The 9,565-nt window shown below is 45.0% G+C and overlaps 1 pseudogene; it reads left to right on the top strand.

Moving 5' to 3' along the window:
- The first annotated feature begins 7,740 nt into the window (after positions 1-7,740).
- Positions 7,741-8,544, top strand: LOC113614398 (tetratricopeptide repeat protein 19, mitochondrial pseudogene; annotated as a pseudogene).
- Positions 8,545-9,565: the final 1,021 nt, after the last annotated feature.

Genomic DNA, 9,565 nt, shown 5'->3' on the forward strand with positions numbered 1-9,565 from the left:
TCCCATTTTGATGAATGATTGATAAGCTCTGAATGGTTCAGTGCTGAAGACACCAATTTTCCTCACCTGTGCTCTGCTGCTGCTGAGGGCAGATGAGATTTCAGAAGCCAAAAAGCAACTTGCATTGTTCCTGAAATGGAAGCCTGTTTCCTGCGAAGGCCAGTGTGACTTTACCACAATCTGTCCCAAAGACCAAACAGGAGACTGCGTGTCTTCATCTGACGTGGTGCAGAGCCAACCTGTCAGAAACTTTGTCTGCTCATGTAAGAGGTAGAAGAAATAGGAATTTCAAATGAGGTTTGGGGCTGTAATTTAAAGAGGTAGGCACAGCCATCATTTCTAGACAAACTATTGCTGTGTTCAGTGTTGCAATGTCAGGGTCTGGCAGAACTCGGAGGGCACACTCCTGCTGGCCCAGGGAGATAGGCTTGAGGGAAACAAACAGGGATGGTGCCTCACTAGGGCCAATGGCCAAGCGACTCACTACCACGCTGGGACCAGGCGAGAGGGCGACTCACTACCACGCTGGGACCAGGGCGAGGCGAGAGGCCCTGGAGACAGCAGATGTACAGAGAGGGCCTTCTGACAGTAGCTGTGGGCTTTGACAGAGCAGCACAGCCAGCCCACAGTGTCAGGGCAGGGAGGTAGCCCAGGGAATTAACGCATTCCTCCTGACCACCCATCGTTTGCTGAGGCCTTCCCCTGGCGTCACCCAGTCACAAGTCTGAAGACCAAGGAGCTGGCAGATGCAGCCCAGAACAGAGCATGAAAAATTGCAAGTGGGTCTGGAAGGAGAAACACAACTAGTCAATACGTGCTCTATACTATGTGGGAATACACCATGTGCTGTGGGTGGAATTTTGTCCCCAAAAAAGATCCATGCAAGCTCTAACTCCTGGTACCCATAAATGTGACCTTATTTGGAAATAGGGTCTTTGCAGATTGAGGTCATACCGGATAGGGTGGCCCTAATCCAATGCCTGGTGTTCTTAGAAGGAAAAATTGGAACCAGACCAGGGATTATGCTATGTGGCTACAGACTGGAGAGATGCACCTACAAACCAAAACATGCCAAGGATGGCCAGCCACCACCAGAAGGTGGAAGAGGCAAGACAAGGTCCTCCCCTAGAGGCTTTGAAGAGTCCAAGGCCCTGCTTCTCGCTTGATTTTGGACTTCCAGTCCCCAGAACTGTGAAACAATCAATTTATTTAAGCCACCCAAATTTGAGGTAATTTATCACAGCAGCCACAGAAAACTAATAGACCTCGTATACAATAGATGATATATAGATCCTGTATTAGCACCAAATGTTCCTGTGTTTCAGACAAAATATGACACATGAAAGATTATTCCAGCAGCAATGCTCCTGCAAAGGAAGACGAGTTGTGGTTTTAAAAGAAAAGGGCAGTGGGCTTACTAGTGTTCATGAATTCTGTAGTGCTGACCATTCTAGATAACCAGTTCCTGGGCAAGGCAACTTTTCCTATAACTAACCTATATATGACATTTGTGGGATTATGTTAGAAGCGTTTCTATATACTCTAAAGCAGTGGTCCTCAGCCAAGGGCTATTATCACCCCCCTCCCAACCACACACACACACACAAACACACACACACACATACCTTGAGCCATTTAGCAATGTCTGGGGACATTTTTGGTGGTCACAATTAGAGGCGTTGCTCATATCTAGTGCACAGAGGCAGTTAAGCACCCCACAGCTGCCAGGCCAGCCCCCATCACAGAGAATTATCTGTTGCAAAGTGTCAACAGTGTTGAGGCTGAGAAGCCCTGAGCCACAGGAATATTGCAGGAATGTGAGGTGGGAAAATAATTTGTCAGTGCATTAACAGTGAACAAATCCGTTTTAACCCTATGAAGTTTATCAGAAGCCGTAATCTCAGAGATGCCAGGTGACGCTTCTCACCAGGAGCTGCAAATGCAGGCTCCCCAGTCCCCCTCTCACTTGTTCACTGACAGCGTTTCTAACCGTGCTTTGATTCTCCCATCTGTGAAATGGGGATCAAAAATAGTACCGAGTGTTGTTAGGGTGAGTAAAGGAGCAAAGGCAGGAAATGTGTTTGACCTGTTCCCTGTTGCACAGTAACTTCCCCTATAATGCCAACTACAACTATTATTATCATCATTATTATTATCAACATGAGTATTATTACAACTGCTACTACCTGAGTCGTGGGGACCATACACCCCACCAATATTTTGGTCCAGAATAACCCTCTCATCTCACTTCTGTGTTTTCACTGTTTTGACATTACCTGACTCCATGCGATCTCTGGAAAAATGAATTGCTGATTTCAGACAAAAATTCTAAAACTAACTCCAAATCCTGTCACCAAAACATATTAACCTGCAGCTAAATGCTAATGGAAGTCTTGCTTTCCTTGAACGATCGTTGCTAAGACAGCCTCAGTCTTCCTTTGCCATTTCCTTATTTCATACATAAAATGAAAAACATCCCTAGACTCTATTTGTTTTTTTCTTAATTTGGCCAGAACAATCTTGGATTTTTCACTGCTCAGTAGTGTGTCTAAGAAACATTTCTATTGTTTCTATGCAAATTAAGCTGGTTACATGGTTTGGTAACCTTATTTAAGTTTGTCTTAACTTAGCATAGGTCTTTTAAAAAGGTGGAAGGCTGCTTTCCCTAAATCATGAACTTGTCCAGGAAAAAGATATGGTTCAGTCTCTATAAGCAGAGGTTTTGTATACTTTATCTCAAGTAATCCTCATAAAAACCAGGCAAAGGAGGTATTTTTATTTGGTTTTGGATTATGAAACTAAGTCCCTGAGAGATTAAATAACTTGCCAAACATCACACAGTTTCTAAGTGGCTGAGCCTGGACTGGAACCCAGAGCTGTCCTTCCCCAGAGCCAGTGCCCTTGCCCGGACTCACCGTGCTCTGGGCCTTCGCAGGGGTGGACACCTGAGGAGGTGATTGCAGTGAGTGTCCCCACTGGGCTGCAGAGTTTCTACCTAATTCATCTGCAGCAAAAACCTGATGAAGAGCAGTCACTTCTCTTACCAAAGACTCTCTCCAACAGCTATTAAAACACCTGTGAAACATCCCAGGCCTCATCCTGGTACCAAGTCCACCACTTTGCTGCCCCTTATTTCACATGTGATTTGCATCATCCACCCACCCTGCCATCCAGGCCCTGATGGTCTTTGAGCTCAGAGGGCAGGAATGCCTGAAGTTATCTCAAAGGGGATTCCAAAGAAACCCAACAGGATGGGGCAAGAGGACAGGGATGTTTGTCCTTTGCCCTCATTCCCTCATGCAACCTGAGTTCGTTCTCTCCCATCTTAATTTATTCTAGATCTTGGGCACCCAGCGGGGCTTGTTTTCCTGACAGACTGTGATGCTCTCTCTCTCACATCCTGTAATTCACCGTTCAAAGGGTGCAGAATAAACCAGAAGCAGACTTAACATGTAGCATTTGTTGAGCACTTACCCAGGCCCTGTGCCAAGAACTTTTCACTGACCGTCAGCAGTATGGAATTATATTGAGAAAAACGAAAAGAATGAGTGTGAGGAACCTCCTCTGACATTTGACTTCCAGCGAACACGAGGCACCAAATGCCACAGAATAGCAGTGGGGGCTACTGTTGTTTAGGGTTATATCGCATCCTGCAACATTAGTCACTGGCTGACCCTCATCCTCTAGCCTCCTTCTTGTCTCCAAAATGATGGTCTTAAAAGGAAAGGGAAAAAAAGAGTTGCAAGACCATGACAAAGTCTGACATTCAAAAAACATCACAAGCTCACATAAATGGCAATATTTTAAAACTAAAAATTTGCATGATCTGTCTGAACCCTACTAAGAGCATTTATACCATGAAGAATATTTGTGGCTGCAGATTACCAAAAGCAGCTGGAGCCAGAGTGTCTTTTTTATCACTTGGCTGCTGTTACATACTTGCTTTTCTTTTAGCAAAACAACCTACTGCAAGAAAAAAATCAATAATATCCCTTTTAAAATTGAGAAATACTTTTTTCCCAAACAGTTATGCACAATTTCCACCCACAGCATCTTAACTGTTTCGCTCTTACTTGGCACACATGCATATGTGGAAATATATGTCATCAGGATCTCACATGTATCAATATAATAGCACAGTAGCTATAATCTCATTAATCTCATAATCTTATTTGTTCTTCAACACTATTCTGATAAGTAACAGGAAAACTATTTTAAAATGCACTCTAAGCTATGGTGAGAAGTTTAAAGACAGCTCATTTCAGCTCTGTCTAAGAATTGGGCATTCTTAATGCAAGATCCTAAATAATGAAAAACAGGTCTTTTTAATAATAGAGAGTAGACAAAGATAGAAATGGCACCACCATCTGCCTACCTGTCCTCTTCTCTCACATCTCTGGTTCCAGGACAGGATCCTCTCAGGGCTCTGTGCTAACAGCTCCTGGGCATAGCTGACACAGTGATGGAGATGGAGATGGAGAGAGAGATACTTCCTGTGTCAGGAGCACGGAGCTGTACCCAGAGCACCATCTCCCAGTTTGACACCAGCTGCAGTACGCAGTCTGCCACCTCCCCGCCTTGCCCTTTGCCTTCATTATAGCACCAGTTTTCACCAATTCCTCTCCCCCTAAAGCTGCTACACCAGACTCTGGGCTTCTTTACATTCCTGAGATCCCCTCTGTGAGGGGTGTGTGGTGGAGGGAGTGTGTCTAAGGACTTGAGTGCTTGTCTTGCTCAGGAAGTCATGTTACTGACACTTAGGAGCCATAACTTTTTTATGGCCAGATTTTATTGGCCCTTACAAAGCTATGTCTGAGCCGTGGTACATTTTAACCAAAACATAATACCACAACCTAAAGATTTTAGTGTGCCTTCCATTTTTACCTTCCCTTACATTCTATAGAGAATTTCCTATTTGTAGGCTTATGGGATTATCAGGAAAAGAACTTTAATAAATATCTTAATAACAACTATACTGTCTTCTAGTTAATATGAGGAGACTGAGCTTCCGGAAGGTGTCAAGCCCACCCCACCTATCATTCAGTGAGGTCTCCTGAGCAGAGCCCAGGGCTTTCTCTTTCGAGCTCATTTTTCCCAGTGTTAAGTTAGTCAGGTTGCAGTCTCTCATTTGTCAATAGCGAAGGAAGCAACTTAATTCTCTACTAAATTTCTGTTTCACTCAGGGACCTGATTGCAGATAAGCCAGACACATTCCAGAATTAGGATCTGGGCTCCCAGGGTCAGGGCTGGGGTTACTGGGGTTAGAGGTTGTGAGAAGATCCATGGGGTCCTCTAGAGGGCGAGCTGCCAGATAAAGGCTGAGACTGAGGATGGCCCCTCCCAGAGGGAGGGCCTGTGGGAAGGAGGAGGAAGGAGACACCTAGGCTGCTCGACCTCAGCCCTATCTTGGCTAAATGCAGTCGTGACCCAGAGAGGACCAGAGGGGCAGAGGGGGAGAGTGCCGGGGGGTAAGGATAGAGGCGGCAGAAGAGACAGAAAGACACGGGCGAAGGGAAGTTATGGAGACTCATGACAGATAAAATGTGCCTGAGACACACGTGATCAGGAAAACAGAAAAGAAGAAATGCAAAAGAAATGGGTGCATGTTTTATGTTGCAAAAACTCAAAAATAATGATACCAGGTTTGAAAGTGACTTCTAAGTGGGGAAAAAATAACTTTCTGCTTTTCCATTTCTTTGTTTACGTATAATCCCAAAGAATCTGTCCAGGTAGGCCACATACAGTCTATGGAGGCTCACAGCTGCCCCAGATACGAAGCTAGAGTTTATGTTATCTCGTGCTGTGGTTGCCAGGGGGTCGCATTCTCATTTCTGTGTGGGTGAATAAAAGGAAGAAGAGATACCATGACCAGGTTTGTGCGGGCAGGAGCCTGCAGGACCATTCACTTGGCGAAGGACTCGGCCAAAACTCCAGCACCTAATCCCTTTTCCACATCTGCCTGTCAGCTCTGCCTGTCTGTCGGTGCCTCCTGCAGACTGAAAGAGCACATGTGGCCGGACCTTGAGGTGGACACACATAGCTGGCGCTTTCTTCCGTTAATCACACACACACTTGGCTTTGAAATACCTCTGTGTATTTAGTGCACAGGGAAGTATATTGAGGTTTAAAGTGAAGAATGCTGCGCCACCGCCGCTTTAATCTTCTCTGACCAGACTCCAAATCCCACAGCCATGTTTCACGTGACCAGACGAGCCAGGACTCCAACAACTGCACAGAGCCCTGGTCAGGCTCAATATGTTTTCCTCACCATCTTGCTCTTCAAATTTAAGGTTTAAAATAAACACAAAGGAAAATCTGCAGGGAAGTTTCTGGAGGGTAGCAGCGGGCAAATGACTGTGGCCAGCTGCTTGTAGACTGTTTCATTGCAAGGGCAGGGATGGAAGTGGCCGTGGTGGTGTCAGAGCTGATTTTTCAGGAATTTCTAGAATAAATATTAGTGTAAAATGTGAGAAGAAACAGCAGTTTTAGCCAGAATGTTCGTTCACTGGAAAATCATAAGTCATCTAATCAAGACAAGGAGAATGCATTATTAGGATGTTCAAACTCATGAAATTTGACTAACTCATCCACTGATTAAGCTATTCAAAAAGTCATTGTATCATTGTTTATATATTTTGTACATGTGTTATGCTTTGTTTTATTGTAATCGATTAGTGATTTCTTAGAAATTCATTATTCACTAGTCAGTTTTTTTACATCCATGAATAGGTTTTCAGCCAGATCAACTTTAAGACACAGAGCCAGTTACAGTTTAATTCTGAAAAATCATATAGGAAAGAAATATGAGAAAAAGACTATTTCTTCCAGTTTTATAGCAATTGCAGTAGGTACATTTTAAGTGTTTATATAGTAAAAAGGGCAGGTTTATTTGTGTCTTTTTTTTTTTTTTTTTTTTTTTGCGGTACGCAGGCCTCTCACTGTTGTGGTCTCTCCCACTGCGGAGCACAGGCTCCGGACGTGCAGGCTCAGTGGCCATGGCTCACAGGCCTCGCCGCTCTGTGGCATGTGGGATCTTCCCGGACCGGAGCACGAACCCGTGTCCCCTGCATCAGCAGGCAGACTCTCAACCACTGCGCCACCAGGGAAGCCCTGTGTCTATTATTTCATCAGTGTTTTCTTCCCCGTAAGTTTTCTAAATGTGTCAGATGGATTGCTTGCTGTTGATCAGGCTCTGATTGTATTTGTGGGTCGATGTTGGGACACCTTTGTTCAAGGGGAGGCTGCTCACCTGACACCATGCACCTTCCTCTCTCACATCATCATCCTTCCAACAGATACCTGAGGACAGACACCCATGCCCAGTAACCCCGTGTCCCACCATCTTCCACCACTGTACTCGCCACATGGATGTTTAGCTGATGACATTTCAGAAACACCAAGTTTTCACAGTGGAGGTTGGACACTAACCTCACAAATCTTGAAGTATAAATTCATTATGGTTTTATTGCTCTTTTTCATTGTATCATTCTGGCCTTAATATTAAATCGTTGCTGATTAAACACAGAAATGAGTAGAAAAAATACGAATAATTATTTTAGATCATTTTAAGTTATTCAAATACTGCTATAGTTGACACTAAAAATATTACTAAAGAAGACCCTTTTGTTACCGGCTGCGGCGGGGCGGCAGGGCCGGGGCCAGCAGGAGGGCCGGGGCCAGCAGGAGGCCCGGCGCCCACGGTGTACGTGCTGCCATGCCGAGGGGCGCCGCGCGGCCGGGGTCCGGGCCTGCTGCCACTGCTGACAGTTGTGCATCATGAAAGATGAGCCAGCAGAGGCAGAGCTAATTTTGCGTGATGCTCTTCATCTTGCCTATAAGAGTGATAACAAGAAGGCCATCACTTACACTTACGATTGGGTGGGAAAACTTTTTAAACCAACAATGAGTTACCTGCTTGGAAGGGCCATGGAACAGGAAGACAATGCAATAATAGAAATCTCTCTAAAGCTGGCCACTATTTATGCTGCTCAGAATAGACAGGAATTGGCTCTTGTTGGTTATGAATTCTGCATTTCAACTCTAGAGGAACAAATTGAAAGAGAAAAGGAATTATCAAAAGACACTTTGTCAGTGGAAGAGAAAGCCAACACCCACCTCCTCTTGGGCACGTGCCTAGACACCCATGCCCGCTACCTTCTGTTCTCCAAGCAGCCATCACAGGCACAAAGGATGAATGAAAAAGCTTTGCAGATTTCTGAAGAAATACTAGGAGAAAGACACCCACCGACCATCGTGCTGCAGAGTGACCTAGCCACCACCCTGGATGCACAGGGCCGCTCCGATGAGGCCTGTGTTCACGTGCAGAGGGCATCAGACCTGGCGAGACAGGTGGGGCACCCTGAGCTCCACGTGCTGCTCAGGAATCTAACTGCGATCCTGATGCACAGAGAACGATATGCACAAGCAGAAGAGATCTACCAGGAAGCACTGAAGCGAGCAAAGCTGAAAAGAGATGAGGTTTCCCTGCAGCACATCAGGGAAGAACTGGCTGAGATGTCAAGAAAAAGGAGACCTTTGTCGTAACCTTATCAAGCTCTAGACCTCTTTTTGTTGTAGGGAATTTATAGTAACACCTCTTTTTCTAGTCCCAGTGGCACCCTGATCAATGGCTCAAATTCCTTATCTTTGATACTCAAGTCCCCTCAACTTAGCCTTGCTGGAGGATAAGCTGTATACATGGCCATGTTTGTTTTGCAAAGAAAACTTTCACCCCCACCTGATTTTGCTTCTAGGGATGGGTGTCAGTTAATGCTTTTCATTGTAGCAGATGGTTGGTTAGGTGCTGTCCATGCTGGTCCGAGAATAACTCTAGATTAAGAGGGGCCAGTTTCCCTCTGGGGTGGGGTCTGGCATTTCAGCCAGCCAGGCGTCTCTCCCACAAGAGTTTTGTCCACCAATTTGCTGCCTTCTCTTATCAATACCTGGCAGAACAGAGCTACCGGTCTCATGGCAAAGGGGGATGACGGTGAATTATTTTCTCTTATAGTCTACCTCCTGAAGCCCAGTGTGGGATTTAATGCATAAAAAAGTAGTATCTTGGCTTGCCACCAGCATCCAGCATGAAGTTTTTTTAGAATTTTATTTTATTTTTATTTTTTATTGAAATATAGTTGATTTTATTTATTTATTTTTTTAACATCTTTATTGGGGTATAATTGCTTTACAATGGTGTGTTAGTTTCTGCTTTATAACAAAGTGAATCAGTTATACATATACATATGTTCCCATATCTCTTCCCTCTTGCGTCTCCCTCCCTCCCACCCTCCCTATCCCACCCCTCCAGGCGGTCACAAAGCACCGAGCCAATATCCCTGTGCCACAGCATGAAGTTTTAAAGTGGGAATCAGGCACTTGAAAGCATAGTGCCCATTTGATTATAAATAAAAGTGAACTGTATGTTTTTGTATGTATCTGGTTATATACAACTGTGAAAAAAGGAGGGCAAGGAATGATGACACCCTGCATCCCTGCTCTCTGAGCATTCACTCCTCTGCACCTGGTCACGGTGTCTCCAAACCCTCTGACTCCGAGTGGGGCCCTGTAG

Source organism: Aethalodelphis obliquidens, unplaced genomic scaffold, assembly GCF_003676395.1.
Source record: "Aethalodelphis obliquidens isolate GAN/ISIS:26980383/991018 unplaced genomic scaffold, ASM367639v1 scaffold95, whole genome shotgun sequence".
NCBI classification, from domain to species: domain Eukaryota; kingdom Metazoa; phylum Chordata; class Mammalia; order Artiodactyla; family Delphinidae; genus Aethalodelphis; species Aethalodelphis obliquidens.